This window comes from Pinus tabuliformis, chromosome 2_2 (genome assembly GCF_031772625.1).
Source record: "Pinus tabuliformis cultivar Carrire ecotype Pingquan chromosome 2_2, CPIR1, whole genome shotgun sequence".
NCBI classification, from domain to species: domain Eukaryota; kingdom Viridiplantae; phylum Streptophyta; class Pinopsida; order Pinales; family Pinaceae; genus Pinus; species Pinus tabuliformis.
The window spans coordinates 40,046,633-40,068,938 of NC_142300.1; positions in this window are offsets into that span (position 1 = coordinate 40,046,633).

A 22,306-nucleotide genomic window follows, 5' to 3' on the forward strand; every position below is an offset into this window, starting at 1 on the left:
CACTGCGGTGAAGCAGGACGGTTATCCAATACTCTTTTGGCTTCATCCAAAAAAGGACAACGGTGAAGGGAATGATTATCTTCACATAACCTACATGGAATTTTGACCTTTCCTTTCTGTCCATGAACTTTACTATCACTAGTTGATGGTGTGCTACCAACATGATCACCAGAGGTTGATGACACTAGACGGTGCGAATAGGGAGAACATTCTCTCAAGATCTGAGGGAAGCAAGGACAATGTGGATGAAAATGGTCTCCTCTACAAATTATGCAAGGAAATTTGGGTTTGGGAGCTTTAGTGTGTGGATTTTCACCAGATGATGTATTCAAAGCAATGGCTACTTTGCTGCCCCCTTGTTGAATTGAATTCTTCTTATTCTCCTTCCCTTTCTTCTTCTTCTCAGTCACCTATTTACTAGTATCACTACTTTCACCAGGTGAAGAGGAAGAAGGGGAGCGAGAAACAAACGAAGAAGAAGGCGAGGGGTCAACTTTAGTATGAACTAGAGGTCGATTCTATTGTTGAGGAATCATGGCATTTTGAACCACAGAGGTTAAGAACAGCCATACTGGCAGGCCAATTGTAAGTCCCGGGAAGGACAATGTGGCCATATGAAGAGCACCAATATTTCCCCAAGAAGTAAAAGGACTAGGATTCCCCTCAAAAGGGATTCCTTTATTGGTGGACTCTATATATCTCAACCTAAGATCAACTAAGGAATAGGGATGTTATTCCAAATTTAATTAATTTTAATGATGCTTTGACACAACTTTGCTTTTTTAGTTTTTAAGAGTCGAGAAAAAGCTAAAGATGACTCTAGTCCCCTTCGATTTTTAATGAGCCTGAAGTGACAAGTGCTTAGATGGACCTTTTCTTTTAAAGAGTCGAAAAGGAACGAAAGTGACTACTCTAGAAAATCTAGACAGAGGGATTACCAAACCAATCGCAAAACTGCAAAATACACCTTGGTGATAAATTAAAGAGAAATTACCAAGGACTTATGTATGGTAGTCAATCTTCCCGAATGCTGTGTTCAGTGCATTGCGATCAATAAGGCGGTAGACTCAGCTTCCTATGGATAAAGGATATAATCCTATTATGGTCTCCCAATATATACAAGACGATACGGGGAGCACAAGTCTGTGCTAGCACTTATCGTATCAAGGAGGAGGAATCACCCAACCTTCAATGAAAATGATAGTTACTAGTTTTTACGACACCGGAACACGTCTCTAGCCTAGGTCTCTATATGTGTTGCATTAAGTTCCAAAGCATTGTTAGGTTCTTTGAAATTTATTTTACAGTTAATCTTGTTTAAAGTTTTCCTTTCAATGGTTCACCGCATGACGATGATTTGAAATTCCTAAAATGAAATCTACAATGATAAACAATCTTTGTTTATTTTGATCAATGAAAATCTTAACTACTAGGGAAGGAAGATTACAATTATTTCAAGCAAAGAGCAAAGAGCACACACTAGTGCATTTTCCTAAATAATTTTTCGCACACAAACTAAATGCATGTATTTGTTTTCATTCTCCTTAATGTGAAAAATGTCAAAAAGGAAAACTAAATGTAGCAAAGATCTGAAATATTTCTTTCAAAGTGACATTTTTGACAATTTCTTCTTCAAAAGAGAGAGGAAGACTAAACGACACTTTTCAATTTTGAATAAAAGATGCTTTCGACACTTTGAAAAAAAAACAAATCAAATCAAATACATGAAGAAAAGTTCAATCGACTATCAAGGGAAGGAAGAATCCACGACACTTCTCTTTTCGACACAAAACGATAGTTACGACACTTTTTGTACCAAAGCGACAGATCGATTTAAGCAACTTTTCGACAAAGGAATGTAAATGATGAAAAAATACATAAAATAATCTACTAATCCTAATCAATGGAAGCTGATCTATGTGATGCAAGCAGGCTTCAATAAGGAGGCACTGTTCATAAGCAGCAAAACATCTAAACAAAACTGAAAATAAGGACAAAAACCCCCAATTTCTACAATGGAAATAGGTTCAGTCAGTCATCGCACTTGGGCTTCATAGAAACAGGGATGCATTGCACTTAGCACACTCAGGAGGTGTGATGCATATTCGGTTACATTGATAGACAATGCAATGGACCAAGGAGTGCAATTGAAGTGGGTTTTGGCTCAGATGTGTAGCTGTTTTCAGTGAGTTAAGCTGAGCTATGATGGGCAGTAAAGAGAAAAGTATAGAGGAATGTCTTGAGAAGTTACTGAGCTACCAAAAGGGCATCTAGGTGTGCTCGCAAATCAAAAGTTTAATTCATAAACTAAACCAGAGATTGAGTGAAGCAGCATTCGTCTACTATGCAATTGCAAAGAAAGAGCAGTTCGAAGGCTATTTGGCTGACTTCAGGCTCTGTCTATAGTTTATAAGTTAAACAATAACAACAAACAAACATCTAATCATTGCCTAGCGGAGTCACCAATTTGTTTCTGAGAAAACTAGTGTCTTTTCGAATGACTAGCCCTCTAGGTTTGGTAGCTACCCTAGAAACAACATTTTAAAACAATTCACGATTTCTTCTATGTATAATAGATAAGAGAAATGCAATGGAACCAACCTTGAACTTCTGCTAAATCCCTTGCTTGATCTCTCTCCCCCTTGACAAAGCTTGCAACTCCTCCCTGTACTTATCCCGCTTGGAGAGTACCTGTAGAAACACAGTAACAAGGAACCATCAAAGCATCTTGATATATTACAACATACACATTACAGAATCAGATATATAATGAACATATAATAGCATTCGTAAATGATAACATTCACAATTTCACAATAAGATGGAAGAAAACTTGAAGAACTTTATTAAATAGAAGGAGAATTATAGCCTAATTGTCTCATCCAACATCATCCTCCCAGCATCAAGCCCTCTTCACCTCATGAAATAACAAGATCACGCCAACAATACAATTCTCTTTCCTCAAATACAAACTATCAACACTTTCTTGCAATTCACCATATTCCAATTAAATAGATTTTCTCGACCTCTGTCATTCAAAGAACCGTGATTCCTGAGCAATCAAATCAGCAACTAGATGATATGAGAGTTACCCCCAACCTTATACTTCTTTTGTTTATCTCTCTCCTTCTTTCTCTTCGCTTGGTGAAGATAGTAAAACTAAAAACCAAGTAATTGAGAAGAAGAAGAAAGGGAAGGAGAAGAAGAAGAAGGAGCCAACAACAAAAAGGGGAAACCGTGCACTGTCTAGCGAAAATCCACACACTGCACCATCCAGACCTAAATCTCCATGTGTCATCTACAAAGGGGACCACTATCATTGAGATTGTCCTTGCATCCCAAGGATCTTAAGGGACTGGTCTCCCCGCTTGCACAATCTAGTGTTGTCAACCTCTGACAATCATGTTGAGAGTACACCGTCAACTAGTGAAAACGAAGTCACCGGAAAGAAAGGAAAATATAAATTTCCTTGCAGAATGTGTGAAGGTGATCATGCCCTCCACCATTGTCCCTTCCTGGACAAAGCTAAAAGAGTCTTGGATAACCATCTTGCGTCACCACAGTGACTCCGTCCTAGATACAAGAAACTCTTGTCGAGTCCATTAATAGTTGAAAATCCGACTGACACACCTTTGTTGTTGATCAAAGCACCTATCGTTGAAGATAAATCCTCTGAGTCCACATCAGACCAAATTCAACAGGTCGAGATGGTAGTCGACTCCATCTTGTCTTCAAAGGATTTACCTTCAGATGATACAGTCACCAAAGAGAATGAGAACGGCATCGTTCAAATTCTTTTCGTAAACACAGACTCCGATGAACATTGGGGCAATTTACCCATTCCTTTACTGCAGGAAGGAAGCTTGTCAGAGATGTATCTGGTAATTTATTCGGTCCCACCTCCAAGCAACCTAGTTGCCTCCTTTGATTGGAATCTACTAGGCAAAACCCGTTTACCATCTAATGTACCATTCTGAATCATAGTGCAAACTTACAGAATGGTCATGGTTGGTATCATCATAAATGAAGGGGCTTCTATGAGTATCCTTTCCTCAAATTCTTGGAAAGTGCCTGGTTTGCCATTGCTTTTGCCTCAGATGCGAAATTTGATAGGCTTCGACAAAGGAACCAGTCGATCGTTAGGGATCATCCCTTTCGCATTGTTTTATACTTTTTCAGAATTAAGGGATTATACTATGAAAAAGGAATATTGGAGTTTCCTTTCCGTCTCTTTTCAAACTATCTAAAATTGAAAATGATTGAGTTATCCTTATCATTAAACTCATTAAAACAATAGTGACAAACTTGTCCATTCAGACAAGAGCGAGTTTCACTGTCACCAGGCTCGTTAAAACATACTGACGGGTTTGCCCGAAGGGAAAATTATAGAACAAGTATATGTTATCCTCCTCAAGCTTGACAAAAATAAAGAGGTACTGGTCATAAATGACTAGGGAAAATTGGGAAGAAAACTTGAAGAAACTTTATTGGTAGAAGGTCGCTCTTGAACATGACACTTTCACTCCATCAGCATGATTGAGTCGGGTTGGGTTATTTCGTTCACCGGTCATATCACCATTGGTCCACCGTACCATCCACTTTTGGGGTTAATGCTACCAATCCATTTTAGTGTCACCGATATGTTCAAGAGAAGTCGCTCAGAGAATTCACCTACCCAGCTTGTGTCTCATCCACTGCAATACCTTCACGCTTCATTCCTTCATGACCGCCACCCTGAACCTTGTATCATCAGATCGTTTTCACCTCTAAAAAATAATTTGCTCTGTTCCATGTCATAGATGTGGGATCCGTCAATGTCCTCCTATGATGGGTCACTTCTTGTCAACATCAGCTCATTATCCAAGAAGCCGACCTGGGAACAACCCTTTCAGTACTTTGAAGCTTGCATGCCTCAGTGGCAAGTTTCTCACTTCCGGCGACAGGTCTACATTAATGGCCTTCGACCGAAAAATTTTGCATGGTGTTCGACATCGACTCATGTATTCACACCATGTGAATTGTACTACAGTACCCTGAGGGTCATCATCATAATTGGTGATTCCTCTCACGCCTGTTAATAGCTTACATCATCGGCTGGTAATCAGGTGATGTCCTTCCATGTTCGACATCAGAACATCTTTTCACATGGATCGAATTGTACTTTTGAGAGATGATTGAACGCGTTTTGAAGACCCAGGATCTAGTTTCATCCATTTGAGCTGTGATATATTCAGGAAAATAAAGACATCAAATGTACATCATTGCTGCACAGATAATCATCCAAACTAAGGGATGATGGCTCTACCAAAATCATCAGTCTGCACACAGACGGTTGTCTGTCCTATGTACATGAAAATGAATTTATCATGCTAAACATGGGAATGCCCGCCTCAAATAGATCATGAAAATATTATGAAGATAATGTATTGTATTGTATCTTATTACAGGTCACCTTCCAGTTCGAAAAACCTCGGATCCTCATTATAAAGCATTTCACCTGACATCAAAAGATTTACGACCTCATGCTTTAGGGGGCAACTATTATAGACATATTTGGGCATTGCAACCCGAATCACATATGTCCATAAACCAAGGGCTTCTAAGTCCCTAAAAGTGTTGTTTCATACCCTAAAGGAGCAAGGTCAGCTGATTACATCATCTCCCAGAAGTTCTCCATGAAAAAAAACTCAGAACTGGTTAAAGCAGGACCATATAGACTGCCCAGTGCTAAGGGTGTGATGCATTTCACCTACCACATGCAAAAAGTGTGATGCATACTGGAAAGCCCTTCCGTAGGGTGCGATGAGCGAGAGCAAACAAATGGCACAAGCAGTTTGCTAGGTGGAAACCCTGAGAATCTTCTAGAAGCTGCTCATTTGACACTTGCCACCCTGAATTCGCCCAAGGATGAGTAAGAGATCATGAAATCTCCAAGTGGAACCAAGAACTATCAGAGAGATGACACTAATCAAAATCCCAGAAGCTGACTCACCCCCCTGCAAATATCTATATATGGATCCCTCATCCCAGAGATCCAGAGGTCGTAATTAGGTAATTTGCAAAGAAGTGTTGTTGGTTTCTATTTGAAGACATTGTTGGGTGATCTTGCTTTGTATGAGGTGAAGAGGGCTTTAAAGATGGGAGGATGGCACTGGGTCAGACCAAGTGGTTGTAATCCTCTCTTCTACTACTTTTATCAATAAAGTTATTTGAGTTTTCCTCCATATTCTTTTCTATCTCTGAATATTGTGTTGATATATGCATTTGTATGGTCAATATATATTTGATCCTATATTGTTTATAGTGATAGATCTCTATGCTTTGATGGTATTATGCTGTTGTGATTCTACAGGTGCTCTTTGAAGCGGGACAAGTAAGGAAGCAGTGGCAAGATTCTGTCGAAGGGGAAAGGAATCAAGCAAGGAGCAGAGCGAAAGACTGAGGTTGGTACTCTCTACTTCTTTCTCATCTATCTCTCGTAAAGGAAAGCACAAATGACTTTAGTTTGTTTATTTCTAAGATAGCTACCCGTCTGAGTGGGACTAGCGGTTCTGAATAGACACTAGTTTTCCTGGTAACAAATTGGTGACTCCGCTGGGGATGAATTAGTTTGATTGCTTGTCTCTATTTTTTTGATTCATAAACCAAAGACGAAACTTGAAGTTAAGCCAGGTAGCCTTCGAACTGCATTTGCTATGCAAGTGCAAAGTAGATCAATGCTGCTTCAGTCAATCTCCAGGTTTGTTTATGAACTGAACAATTGACTTGCAAACATCCTAAGTGCCCTAGAGGTAGCTCAAGTAACCTCATTATATCAGCCCCTATACTTTGTAGTTACTGACTATCATTAGCTCGGCCTAAATCCGTGAACTAAGCTGCAAACTGTGACCAAAAACCAAGTTAAAGTCTCATCCCTGGACCATCGCACCTTCTCTTCTTGGAAATCTGGATGCATCGCACCTCCCATATGCAATACGTGAGATGTATCCTTGTTTCCTTGTGTTATAGGTGCGATGATCAGATAAGACTGTTTCATCCTCCAGATTTTGGTTTCTTCTTCACTGTCTTCAACTTTATTCAGAAGTTTTGCTGTCTGTGATCAGTAGACCACTGTTGAAAACCCCTTCCTTTGCATCATCCAGTCTCCATTGTACAAATATTTGTGAATGTATTTTATGTATTTTTCGCCATTCACAGTTCTCATTTACAAAATGGTAGCTTAATCGGATTGTCGTATTTTGATTTGAAAGTGTCGCAAGTGTCGTTTTCAGTCAAGGAAAGGAACCCTTCTCTTTTTGATAGTTGATTACACTGTTACTCTTGTATTTGATCTTAATTAATAGTATTTCAAGTGTCGAAAGTAGTTTTCAATTCAAAATCGCAAAGTGTCATCTTGTCTCCTTTTCGTTTTTTGGAAAGAAAATCATTAGTACTGTCGCTTTGAAAGAAGATATAATTAAAATTTGTACTTAAAATTCTTTTCGTCATTCACACATTAAGAAAGCAGAAAACAAATACATGCATGTGCATTTTCATTTAAACTATTTGTTGATTTTGATTTAGGACAGTGTATCTAGTGTGTGCTCTCTGCTCTATGTTGAAAGGATTTCATTTCACTTTCCTTAGTAGCTAGGAATTTCATTGCAAAAAGAAGAGTAAACAATTGTTTATCATCTTAGATTGCATATTTAGGAGTTATATATCTACATCATGTGGTGAAACTTAAAGGAAAACTTCTTAAGAAAGATCAGCTGTAAAACAAATTCAATGAACATAAAAATGCTTTGGAACCTAATGCACAGCATCTAGAAGTCTAGGCTAGAGACAAATTCCTGCGTCGTAAAGCCTGGTAACTATCACTTTCATCATAGGTTGGGTGATTCCTCCTCTTTGAGACGATAAGTGCCAGTACAAACTTGTGCTCCCATGTACCATCGAGTATATATTGGGAGACCACAATAGGCTTTCTAGATTTCTAGAGTAGTCTCTTTCGTTCGTTTTTAGTCTCCTTAAAGGAAAAGGTCCATCTGAGCACTTGTCACTTCAGGCTCATTAAAAATCGAAGGCGACTAGAGTCATGTTTAGCTTTTTCTGTACTCTTAAAAATTGAAAAAGAAAGTTGTGTCAAAGCGTCTAAAATTTATTTTAATCGGAATAACATCATTGTTCCCTCGTTGATCTTAGGTTGAGAAAATGGAGTCCACCAACCAAGGATTTCTCCTTGGAGGGAATCCTAGTCCTTTCTCCTCTTGGGGAGATGTTGGTGCACCTCATATGGCTACATTGTCCCTTCCAGGACTGACAATTGGCCTGTCGGTATAGATTTTCTCGACCTCTGTCATTCAAAGCACCGTGATTCCTGAGCAATCAAATCAGCAACTAGATGATACGACAGTTACCCCCAACCTTATAATTCTTTTGTTTATCTCTCTCCTTCTTTCTCTTCGCTTGGTGAAGATAGTAAAACTAAAAACCAAGTAATTGAGAAGAAGAAGAAAGGGAAGGAGAAGAAGAAGAACGAGCCAACGACAAAAAGGGGAAACCGTGCACCGTCTAGCGAAAATCCACACACTGCACCATCTAGACCTAAATCTCCATGTGTCATCTACAAAGGGGACCACTATCATCGAGATTGTCCTTGCATCCCAAGGATCTTAAGGGACTGGTCTCCCTGCTTGCACAATCTAGTGTCGTCAACCTCTGACAATCATGTTGAGAGTACACCGTCAACTAGTGAAAACGAAGTCAACGGAAAGAAAGGAAAATATAAATTTCCTTGCAGAATGTGTGAAGGTGATCATGCCCTCCACCATTGTCCCTTCCTGGACAAAGCTAAAAGAGTCTTGGATAACCATCTTGCGTCACCACAGTGACTCCCTCCTAGATACAAGAAACTCTTGTCGAGTCCATTGCTAGTTGAAAATCCGACTGACGCACCTTTGTTGTCGATCAAAGCACCTATCATTGAAGATAAATCCTCTGAGTCCACATCAGACCAAATTCAACAGGTCGAGACGGTAGTCGACTCCATCTTGTCTTCAAAGGATTTACCTTCAGATGATACAGTCACCAAAGAGAATGAGAACGACATCGTTCAAATTCTTTTCGTAAACACAAACTCTGATGAACATTGGGGCAATTTACCCATTCCTTTACTGCAGGAAGGAAGTTTGTCAGAGATGTATCCGGTAATTTATTCGGTCCCACCTCCAAGCAACCTAGTTGCCTCCTTTGATTGGAATCTACTAGGGAAACCCCATTTACCATCTAATGTACCATTCTGAATCATAGTGCAAACTTACAGAATGGTCATGGTTGGTATCATCATAAATGAAGGGGCTTCTATGAGTATCCTTTCCTCAAATTCTTGGAAAGCGCCTGGTTCGCCATTGCTTTTGCCTGAGATGCGAAATTTGATAGGCTTCGACAAAGGAACCAGTCGATCATTAGGGATCATCCCTTTCACATTGTTTTATACTTTTTCAGAATTAAGGGATTATACTATGAAAAAGGAATATTGGAGTTTCCTTTTCGTATCTTTTCAAACTATCTAAAATTGAAAATGATCGAGTTATCCTTATCATTAAACTCGTTAAAACAATAGTGACAAACTTGTCCATTCAGACAAGAGCGAGTTTCACTGTCACCAGGCTCGTTAAAACATACTGACGGGTTTGCCCGAAGGGAAAATTATAGAACAAGTATATGTTATCCTCCTCAAGCTTGACAAAAATAAAGAGGTATTGGTCATAAATGACTGGGGAAAATTGGGAAGAAAACTTGAAGAAACTTTATTGGTAGAAGGTCGCTCTTGAACATGACACTTTCACTCCATCAGCATGATTGAGTCGGGTTGGGTTATTTCGTTCACCGGTCATATCACCATTGGTCCACCGTACCATCCACTTTTGGGGTTAATGCTACCAATCCATTTTAGTGTCACTGATATGTTCAAGAGAAGTCGCTCAGAGAATTCACCTACCCAGCTTGTGTCTCATCCGCTGCAATACCTTCACGCTTCATTCCTTCATGACTGCCACCCTGAACCTTGTATCATCAGATCGTTTTCACCTCTATGAAATAATTTGCTCTGTTCCATGTCATAGATGTGGGATCCATCAATGTCCTCCTATGATGGGTCACTTCTTGTCAACATCAGCTCATTATCCAAGAAGCTGACCTGGGAACAACCCTTTCAGTACTTTGAAGCTTGCATGCCTCAGTGGCAAGTTTCTCACTTCCGGCGACAGGTCTACATTAATGGCCCTCGACTGAAAAATTTTGCGTGGTGTTCGACATCGACTCATGTATTCACACCATGTGAATTGTACTACAGTACCTTGAGGGTCATCATCATAATCGGTGATTCCTCTCACGCTTGTTAACAGCTTACATCATCGGCTGGTAATCAGGTGATGTCCTTCCATGTTCGACATCAGAACATCTTTTCACATGGATCGAATTGTACTTTTGAGAGGTGATTGAACGAGTTTTGAAGACCCCGGATCTAGTTTCATCCATTTGAGCTGTGATATATTCAGGAAAATAAAGACATCAAATGTACATCATTGCTGCACAGATAATCATCCAAACTAAGGGATGATGGCTCTACCAAGATCATCTGTCTGCACACAGACGGTTGTCTGTCCTATGTACATGAAAATGAATTTATCATGCTAAACATGGGAATGCCCGCCTCAAATGGATCATGAAAATATTATGAAGATAATGTATTGTATTGTATCTTATTACAGGTCACCTTCCAGTTCGAAAAACCTTGGATCCTCATTATAAAGCATTTCACCTGACATCAAAAGATTTACGACCTCATGCTTTAGGGGGCAACTATTATAGACATATTTGGGCATTGCAACCCCAATCACATATGTCCATAAACCAAGGGCTTCTAAGTCCCTAAAAGTGTTGTTTCATACCCTAAAGGAGCAAGGTCAGCTGATTACATCATCTCCCAGAAGTTCTCCATGAAAAAAAACTCAGAACTGGTCAAAGCAGGACCATATAGACTGCCCAGTGCTAAGGGTGTGATGCATCTCACCTACCACATGCAAAAAGTGCGGTGCATACTGGAAATCCCTTTCGTAGGGTGCGATGAGCGAGAGCAAACAAATGGCACAAGCAGTTTGCTAGGTGGAAACCCTGAGAATCTTCTAGAAGCTGCTCATTTGACACTTTCCACCCTGAATTCGCCCAAGGATGAGTAACAGATCATGAAATATCCAAGTGGAACCAAGAACTATCAGAGAGATGACACTAATCAAAATCCCAGAAGCTGACTCACCCCCCTGCAAATATCTATATATGGATCCCTCATCCCAGAGATCCAGAGGTCGTAATTAGGTAATTTGCAAAGAAGTGTTGTTGGTTTCTATTTGAAGACATTGTTGGGTGATCTTGCTTTGTATGAGGTGAAGAGGGCTTTCAAGATGGGAGGATGGCACTGGGTCAGACCAAGTGGTTGTAATCCTCTCTTCTACTACTTTTATTAATAAAGCTATTTGAGTTTTCCTCCATATTCTTTTGTATCTCTGAATATTGTGTTGATATATGCATTTGTATGGTCAATATATATTTGATCCTATATTGTTTATAGTGATAGATCTCTATGCTTTGATGGTATTATGCTGTTGTGATTCTACAGGTGCTCTTTGAAGTGGGACAAGTAAGGAAGCAGTGGCAAGATTCTGTCGAAGGGGAAAGGAAACAAGCAAGGAGCAGAGCGAAAGACTGAGGTTGGTACTCTCTGCTTCTTTCTCATCTATCTCTCGTAAAGGAAAACACAAATGACTTTAGTTTGTTTATTTCCAAGATACCTACCCGTCTTAGTGGGACTAGCGGTTCTGAATAGACACTAGTTTTCCTGGTAACAAAATGGTGACTCCGATGGGGACGAATTAGTTTGATTGCTTGTCTCTATTTGTTTGATTCATAAACCAAAGACGAAACCTGAAGTTAAGCCAGGCATCCTTCGAACTGCATTTGTTATGCAAGTGCAAAGTAGATCAATGTTGCTTCAGTCAATCTCCAGGTTTGTTTATGAACTGAACAATTGACTTGCAAACATCCTAAGTGCCCTAGAGGTAGCTCAAGTAACCTCATTATATCAGCCCCTATACTTTGTAGTTACTGACTATCATTAGCTCGGCCTAAATCCGTGAACTAAGTTGCAAACTGTGACCAAAAACCAAGTTAAAGTCTCATCCCTGGACCATCGCACCTTCTCTTCTTGGCAATCTGGATGCATCGCACCTCCCATATCCAATACGTGAGATGCATCCTTGTTTCCTTGTGTTATAGGTGCGATGATAAGATAAGACTGTTTCAGCCTCCAGATTTTGGTTTCTTCTTCACTGTCTTCAACTTTATTCAGAAGTTTTGTTGTCTATGATCAGTAGACCACTGGTTAAACCCCCTTCCTTTGCATCATCCAGCCTCCATTGTACAAATATTTGTGAATGTATTTTATGTATTTTTCTCCAATCACAGTTCTCATTTACAAAATGGTAGCTTAATCGGACTGTTGTCTTTTGATTTGAAAGTGTCGCAAGTGTCGTTTTCAGTCAAGGAAAGGAACCGTTCTCTTTTTGATAGTTGATTACACTGTTCATCTTGTATTTGATCTTAATTAATAGTATTTCAAGTGTCGAAAGTAGTTTTCAATTCAAAATCGCAAAGTGTCATCTTGTCTCCTTTTCGTTTTTTGGAAAGAAAATCATTAGTACTGTCGCTTTGAAAGAAGATATAATTAAAATTTGTACTTAAAATTCTTTTCGTCATTCACACATTAAGAAAGTGGAAAACAAATACATGCATGTGCATTTTCATTTAAACTATTTGTTGATTTTGATTTAGGACAGTGTATCTAGTGTGTGCTCTCTGCTCTATGTTGAAAGGATTTCATTTCACTTTCCTTAGTAGCTAGGAATTTCATTGCAAAAAGAAGAGTAAACAATTGTTTATCATCTTAGATTGCATATTTAGGAGTTATATATCTACATCATGTGGTGAAACTTAAAGGAAAACTTCTTAAGAAAGATCAGCTGTAAAATAAATTCAATGAACATAAAAATGCTTTGGAACCTAATGCACAACATCTAGAAGTCTAGGCTAGAGACAAATTCCTGTGTCATAAAGCCTGGTAACTATCACTTTCATCATAGGTTGGGTGATTCCTCCTCTTTGAGACGATAAGTGCCAGTACGAACTTGTGCTCCCACGTACCATCGAGTATATATTGGGAGACCACAATAGGCTTTCTAGATTTCTAGAGTAGTCTCTTTCGTTCGTTTTTAGTCTCCTTAAAGGAAAAGGTCCATCTGAGAACTTGTCACTTCAGGCTCATTAAAAATCGAAGGCGACTAGAGTCATGTTTAGCTTTTTCTGGACTCTTAAAAATTCAAAAAGAAAGTTGTGTCAAAGCGTCTAAAATTTATTTTAATCAGAATAACATCATTGTTCCCTCGTTGATCTTAGGTTGAGAAAATGGAGTCCACCAACCAAGGATTTCTCCTTGGAGGGAATCCTAGTCCTTTCTCCTCTTGGGGAGATGTTGGTGCACCTCATATGGCTACATTGTCCCTTCCAGGACTGACAATTGGCCTGCCGGTATGGATTTTCTCGACCTCTGTCATTCAAAGCACCGTGATTCCTGAGCAATCAAATCAGCAACTAGATGATACGAGAGTTACCCCAACCTTATACTTCTTTTGTTTATCTCTCTCCTTATTTCTCTTCGCTTGGTGAAGATAGTAAAACTAAAAACCAAGTAACTAAGAAGAAGAAGAAAGGGAAGGAGAAGAAGAAGAAGGAGCCAACGACAAAAAGGGGAAATCGTGCACCGTCTAGCGAAAATCCACACACTGCACCATCCAGACCTAAATCTCCATGTGTCATCTACAAAGGGGACCACTATCATTGAGATTGTCCTTGCATCCCAAGGATCTTAAGGGCTTGTCTCCCCGCTTGCACAATCTAGTGTCGTCAACCTCTGACAATCATGTTGAGAGTACACCGTCAACTAGTGAAAATGAAGTCACTGGAAAGAAAGGAAAATATAAATTTCCTTGCAGAATGTGTGAAGGTGATCATGCCCTCCACCATTGTCCCTTCCTGGACAAAGCTAAAAGAGTCTTGGATAACCATCTTGCGTCACCACAGTGACTCCCTCCTAGATACAAGAAACTCTTGTCGAGTCCATTGCTAGTCGAAAATCTGACTGACGCACCTTTGTTGTCGATCAAAGCACCTATCGTTGAAGATAAATCCTCTGAGTCCACATTAGACCAAATTCAACAGGTCAAGACGGCAGTCGACTCCATCTTGTCTTCAAAGGATTTACCTTCAGATGATACAGTCACCAAAAAGAATGAGAACGACATCGTTCAAATTCTTTTCGTAAACACAGACTCTGATGAACTTTGGGGCAATTTACCCATTCCTTTACTGCAGGAAGGAATTTTTTCAGAGATGTATCCGATAATTTATTCGGTCCCACCTCCAAGAAACATAGTTGCCTCCTTTGATTGGAATCTACTAGGCAAACCCCGTTTACCATCTAATGTACCATTCTGAATCATAGTGCAAACTTACAGAATGGTCATGGTTGGTATCATCATAAATGAAGGGGCTTCTATGAGTATCCTTTCCTCAAATTCTTGGAAAGCGCCTGGTTCGCCATTGCTTTTGCCTGAGATGCGAAATTTGATAGGCTTCGACAAAGGAACCAGTCGATCGTTAGGGATCATCCCTTTCGCATTGTTTTATACTTTTCTAGAATTAAGGGATTATACTATGAAAAAGGAATATTGGAGTTTCCTTTCCGTCTCTTTTCAAACTATCTAAAATTGAAAATGATCGAGTTATCCTTATCATTAAACTCGTTAAAACAATAGTGACAAACTTATCCATTCAGACAAGAGCGAGTTTCACTGTCACCAGGCTCGTTAAAACATACTGACGGGTTTTCCTGAAGGGAAAATTATAGAACAAGTATATGTTATCCTCCTCAAGCTTGACAAAAATAAAGAGGTATTGGTCATAAATGACTGGGGAAAATTGGGAAGAAAACTTGAAGAAACTTTATTGGTAGAAGGTCGCTCTTGAACATGACACTTTCACTCCATCAGCATGATTGATTCGGGTTGGGTTATTTCGTTCACCGGTCATATCACCATTGGTCCACCGTACCATCCACTTTTGGGGTTAATGCTACCAATCCATTTCAGTGTCACCGATATGTTCAAGAGAAGTCTCTCAGAGAATTCACCTACCCAGCTTGTGTCTCATCCGCTGCAATACCTTCATGCTTCATTCCTTCATGACCGCCACCCTGAACCTTGTATCATCAGATCGTTTTCACCTCTAAAAAATAATTTGCTCTGTTCCATGTCATAGATGTGGGATCCGTCAATGTCCTCCTATGATGGGTCACTTCTTGTCAACATCAGCTCATTATCCAAGAAGCCGACCTGGGAACATCCCTTTCAGTACTTTGAAGCTTGCATGCCTCAGTGGCAAGTTTCTCACTTCCGGTGACAGGTCTACATTAATGGCCTTCGACCGAAAAATTTTGCGTGGTGTTCGACATCGACTCATGTATTCACACCATGTGAATTGTACTACAGTACCTTGAGGGTCATCATCATAATCAGTGATTCCTCTCATGGCTGTTAACAACTTACATCATCGGCTGGTAATTAGGTGATGTCCTTCCATGTTCGACATCAGAACATCTTTTCACATGGATCGAATTGTACTTTTGAGAGATGATTGAACGAGTTTTGAAGACCCCGGATCTAGTTTCATCCATTTGAGCTATGATATATTCAGGAAAATAAAGACATCAAATGTACATCATTGCTGCACAGATAATCATCCAAACTAATGGATGATGGCTCTACCAAAATCATCAGTCTGCACACAGACGGTTGTCTGTCCTATGTACATGAAAATGAATTTATCATGCTAAACATGGGAATGCCCGCCTCAAATTGATCATGAAAATATTATGAAGATAATGTATTGTATTGTATCTTATAACAGGTCACCTTCCAGTTCGAAAAACCTTGGATCCTCATTATAAAGCATTTCACCTAACATCAAAAGATTTACGACCTCATGCTTTAGGGGGCAACTATTATAGACATATTTGGGCATTGCAAACCCAATCACATATGTCCATAAACCAAGGGCTTCTAAGTCCCTAAAAGTGTTGTTTCATACCCTAAAGGAGCAAGGTCAGCTGATTACATCATCTCCCAAAAGTTCTCCTTGAAAAACCACTCAGAATTGGTCAAAGTAGGACCATACAAACTGCCTAGTGCTAAGGGTACGATGCATCTCACCTGCCACATGCAAAAAGTGTGATCCGTACTAGAAATACCTTCTGTAGGGTGCGATGAGTGAGAGTAGACAAATGGCACAAGCAGTTTGCTAGGTGGAAACCCTGAAAATCTTCTAGAAGCTGCTCATTTGACACTTGCCTCCCTGAATTCACCCAAGGATGAGTAAGAGATCATGAAATATCCAAGTGGAACCAAGATCTATCAGAGAGATGACACTAATCAAAATCCCAGAAGCTGACTCACCCCCCTGCAAATATTTATATATGGATCCCTCATCCTAGAGATCCAGAGATTGAAATTGGGTAATTTGCAAAGAAGTGTTGTTGGTTTCTATTTGAAGACATTGTTGAGTGATCTTGCTTTGTATGAGGTGAAGAGGGCTTTCAAGATGGGAGGATGGCGCTGGGTCAGACCAAGTGGTTGTAATCCTCTCTTCTACTACTTTTATCAATAATGCTATTTAAGTTTTCCTCCATATTCTTGTGTATCTCCGAATATTGTGTTGATATATGCATTCGTATGGTCAATATATATCTGATCCTATATTGTTTACAGTGATAGATTTATATGCTTTGATGGTATTATGTTGTTGTGATTCTACAGGTGCTCTTTGAAGCGGGACAAATAAGGATGCAGTGGCGAGATTCTATCGAAGGGAAAAGGAAACAAGAAAGGAGCCAAGCGAAAGACTGAGGTTGGTACTCTCCACTTCTTTCTCATCTATCTCTCGTAAAGGAAAACACAAATGACTTTAGTTTGTTTGTTTCTAAGATAGCTACCCATCTTAGTGGGACTAGCAATTCTGAATAAACACTAGTTTTCTTGGTCACAATTATGGTCTCTCATTCCTTAGGCTGCTTAGTTCTCTGCCCATATATTGGAGCTTTTCCTCCATGTGACCTATGTCCTCTACTCCCTTGGACTTGGCAATATGCATCCATCTACGCATTCTGGCTCTTTATTTCTCAAGCTCAAAGAATAATGGGGTGGAACTCTTTTATGGAATGACCCTAACCCCTTCAGTAAATGTGTAGTAGCAGTCAAGGTTAGGTTGGGGACTAGGTTCCCTTAGCTCTGGGTCCTCCATCTTTGGTTCTTGCTTCATACTCCCTTCCTTATCCAATTTTTGAGTTTCCTGTAGGTTTAACAGAGTTTCTTGTATGATTTCCTCTACTTCCTATAGGTCCTTCAGTGTATCCTGTAGGATGTCTTTTCCCTTGGATGAGGTAGATCTAGTCACAAGCCTTCTGTTGTAGGGAAAAGTATCCGACTCGGATGACCCTATCCCACTCTAAGGGTGATAGTACCTCAGCAACAACTGTAAAGAAAACTACTTAAGGTTTACTTCTTTACGAAAGCAAGAGAGAATGAGGAAATGCACTAACCGTTGCCTTGCGCTTAATGTCGAATCCAAACTCTTCTCTTTGGCTGCTTGCTCCCAGCTCCTTGCTCTTTTGCTGGCCCAGCTACAATGAGATCCTGCAAAATAACAAAGAAGGAAACTACAAGAAGCATGCAATCATAACTGATTCAAGGATTAGCATAAATCAAATATACAATTATCACAATATATCATTGAAACAAGTGCATATAGAAGAACCTCAATAGCTTTTATTAATGAAGAAGCAAAGTTCTGAGAGAGTTACAACCATTGAAGGCCCCAATCCAGCAACACCTCCCAGCAGAAAGAATTTCTCCTCTTCACCTCCTTCAAGCAATCACCCAATAGCTCTATAGTGAAACCAACAGCATATCATTACTTTGCACAAAATTCCAGCCTCCTGAGCTCATAGGAGAGAGCTCAATATATAGATGAATTGAGAAAGGATGAGTCAGCTTGCAACTGATGTGTAGCTGCCTTGTGTCCTCTCTCTCTTCAGTTGATCTTCAGTTCTTGAGTCCACTTGGAGAACCTTGCTTCCACTTGGAGAAACAGAGCCTCTGACTCATCACAAGGCGAAATCCCTGATCCAAGTGTCATTTTTGGAAGATTCCAGAGCAATGACTCAATGTGCCACTTGTCCCATCTCGCTCAGCGCAGGTGGCCTTTGTTCCACTTGCTTTGCAACGCAGGTACACCATGGAGGAGTTGAGTTTCAGCGCAGAAGCCTAGTGGAGCACCTGCTTTGATTTCAGGATTGCTTGTTTTTGAGTGTTTTCAGGTGGAGAACTGATCTGAGAGCTGTTGGTTTGCTGACCTTGTTCCTCTAGGGGTAGGAAAATCATGTTTAGGGACTTTGGATCCCTTGGATTATTGACAATTCATGCCTGATGCTGCAAGGCACAAAATTGTCTATAACAGATGCCCCCTAAAGTATGAGGTCGTTTATCGGGTGAAATGCTTTATTAGGAGGATCCGAAGTTCATTCAATCTACTGAGAAGTGTCCTGTAATAAGATACAATACAATACATTATTTTTCATTCTTTTTCATGATCTAGTTGAGGCGGGCATTCCCATGCTCAGCTTTATAAATACATTTTGGTACATAGAACAGACGATCGTCTGATGATAGACTGATAATTCTCTGCTGAAATTATCATCCTTTGAGAAGGATGATCATCTGCTGCAATGATGTACATATCAAATGTCTTTATATCCTGAATATATATCGTAGCCCGGATGGATGAAACTAGATCCGGGGTCTTCAATCTCTTCCGATCTTCACTCGATGTACAAGTCAATCCATGTGAGAATTTCTTGAAGTCGAACATGGAAAGACATCGCTTGATTACCAGTCAATGATGTAAACCGTTAACAAGCGTGAGAGGAATCACCGATAAGGATGATGACCCTCAAGGTACGGCAGTACAATTCACATGGTGGGAATAAAGGACTTGGCGTCGACCACCATGCAAAATCTTCTGGTCGAAGGTCATTGATGTATACCCGTCGTCGGAAGTGAGAAACTTGCCATTGAGGCATGCAAGCTTCAAAGTACTGAAGGGGGTGTTCCTAGATCAACTCCTTGGATAATGAGCTGATGTCGACAAGGAGCGATCCATCAAAGGAGGGCCTTAATGAATCCCACATCAGTGACACGGAACGGAGCTAGTGATTGTGATGAGGTGAAAACAAACTGTGATGTATGATTCAGGGTGGCGGTCATGAAATGGATGAAGGACAATGTATGGCAGTGGATGGGACTCGGTTGACTCTTTGCAGAACAACATCTCTTGAACATATAACGACACTGATGTGATGGATTGGTAGCATTACCCCAAATGTGGATGGTGTGGCGAGGACCATGGTGATGAGACCGGTGAATGAAACAACCCAACCCGATGTGATACGGAGGACAAAGTGTCATGTTCAAGAGTGACTTGCTACCATTAAAGCTGTGAGGTTCTCCCAATTTTTCCCCAGTCATTGCTGACCAGTACCTCTTTATTTTTATCAAGCTTGAGGAGGATAACATATGCTTGTTCTATAACCTGCCCTCCGGGCAAGCCCATCGCTATGTTTTAACGAGCCTAGCGATAGGGAAACTCGTTCTCGTCTAAAGACAAGTTTGTCGCTATTTAATGAATTTAACGAGTCTAACGACAAGGATAACTTGGTCCTTTTCATTTTTAGAGAGTCTGAAAAGGTACATAAAGTCAACTCCAAAATTCCTTTTTCGTCATCTAATCCCTTAAGTCTGAAAAAGTATAAAACAATACAGAAGGGATGAATTTTCGATTTCTTTAACGAGCCGAACAAAACAAGCGCTCGATCTTTTTGTGCAATAATCCCTCAGGTCCAAAAAGATTAAAATCTAGAGGAGGGATAGCTCTTCTGGTCGTTTAACGAGCTGGAAGGCCAAAACTTGGCAAACTTTTCATATTTTACGAGTCAGTGAAAAGAGCTCAAAGAAGACTCGTCTTTTGAGGAACGAGTGATGAACAGGGCAGCAGCAGATTCCAAGTACAGGTTGGAATATTCCAATCACGGCAGTGTCACAAGGATGGCTAAGCGAAATCACTCTTCGCAACTGTTCCTCAAAATGGGTAAACAAGCATATGGAGATGAACGATTGGCCAAATGAACGGATGGAGGTGAGACTGCAAGAACACGACCAAGGGCTTTAATATGGCTGTCAAAGGTTACATTTACCAAGGTTATTTACCGGTTCATTTTTTCTGAGTGAGCTTGAACTCTAGGGGAAGATTGCTCACAACTTATGTTTATTTTTTAACGAGCATGAACTATGTGCTAAAACTGCTCGGATCTTGCGTTTATTTTTTAAACGAGCATGAACATTGCTAAAACTGCTCGATGATGGATGCCCCCAGCATAATAATGCAGACGAGGCATATGCCCCCTAAACCTTAAGGGGCAGTTCATTTTTTAACGAGCTTGAATGCGACCAAACCTTGCTCGATTATACCAGTCATAATACAAGGAACGCCTCAGGTGAGGTAGTCATTTTTAAGGAGCTATACCTCACTAGTTACTCCAATTTGGCAAGTTTTAACTTTTGCCCCACATCCTTTCTTTATGCAAGCTGGAAACGGCTAATCCTACGAGTTTAACGGGTTAGACCTACAGGTTTAAAGGGAGGACCTAAAAATTTAAAAAAATAAATAGTCGTCCCGTGCTTGCACTCCAAAAGGTTCGCATGCCCCCAGGTATAAAGTATAATTTCAAGGCTACCCCTCCTCTGTCCCACCTCTGTTTTTCTACTTGTCGTCTTGCTATATTTTTAACGATACTTGTATTCTCGTTATTTTTCGGTGCCGACGGTACTTGTCTTCCCATCAGTTCACTTTTTTATTTTTGCAAGATCGCAATAGATAAAACATTGGCGTTACGGAGGGAGGTTTGCCTCTTACTTATTATCCGAAAAATGGTTTTGTTCGCTGCCGCAAACTAAACTCTTTTTTTTTTCGGCGATGTCTATTACTAGGTTGTTAAGGATGGTGACTACTTGTTGCAGCAATTTCATCTCTTTCTTTGGAGGCTGCCCCTACTTATCCTTCAAAACATATGTTTTAATGGGTGAGGCTTGCCTTCAAAGATGGTGGCTACTCGCCGCCACAAATGGATCTCCTCCCTCAGGAGAGCCTACTTTTTAGACAAAGGGAGCGAGAAGCTGATTATCTCACTCACATAACTTTGACAAAAGAACTTTATCCTAGAACAACCCTCTCTTCCTTCCTTCGGACGGGGTACGGACTAGTCCCATTCTTCTGCGGAAATTAACTTTATACCCAAGGTTTCCTCTGCCCAAGGCAGGCCAGGGTGCATGCCCCCTGGGTCCCAGTTACATCTTTCCGAATCACTCGCATTCATCGGGAAGTAGAACCGGGGGTGGAGGCATTCCTTGAGTGAATAAACCGTTAAGGGATGGTATTTGACTATTTGCGATGCGTGATCCTGGAAATGAAAGCTGGTCTACGAGCTTGACCATTCTTCCTTCGTGCGGAAAACACATAACTCTAAAGAGTGAGGACACTATCGCCTCCATGCAATATATATAGTCTCGTCCAAGGAGTAAGTTATATACCAAGGGTCCCTGGATGACCATGACGTTCATATGAACTGTCTTCCCTTTCAATGTAATGGGAACATTGGGGAGAATCCCTAACGGGTGACTGGTTCCTTTATCAAAACCCGATAGATTTCTCATCTCAGGTAAAAGCGCCGGGGAACCCAGTGCTTTCCAAGCAATAGAGGAAAGGATACTCACAGATGCCCCTTCATCAATGATAGTTCCAGCCATCACCATTCTGTAGATTTGGACGATGATTCTGAATGGGATACTGGCTGGTAACCGGGGTCTGCCTAGTTGATTCCAATCAAAGGATACAACTAGGTTGCTTGGTGGTGGGACCGAATACACGGCCGGATACGACCCTGACGATGTTCCTTCCTGCGATAAAGGAATGGGCGCATTGCCCTGATGCTCATCAGAGTCTGTGTTGATGAAAAGAATATGGACGGTGTCATCCTTATCCTCTTCAG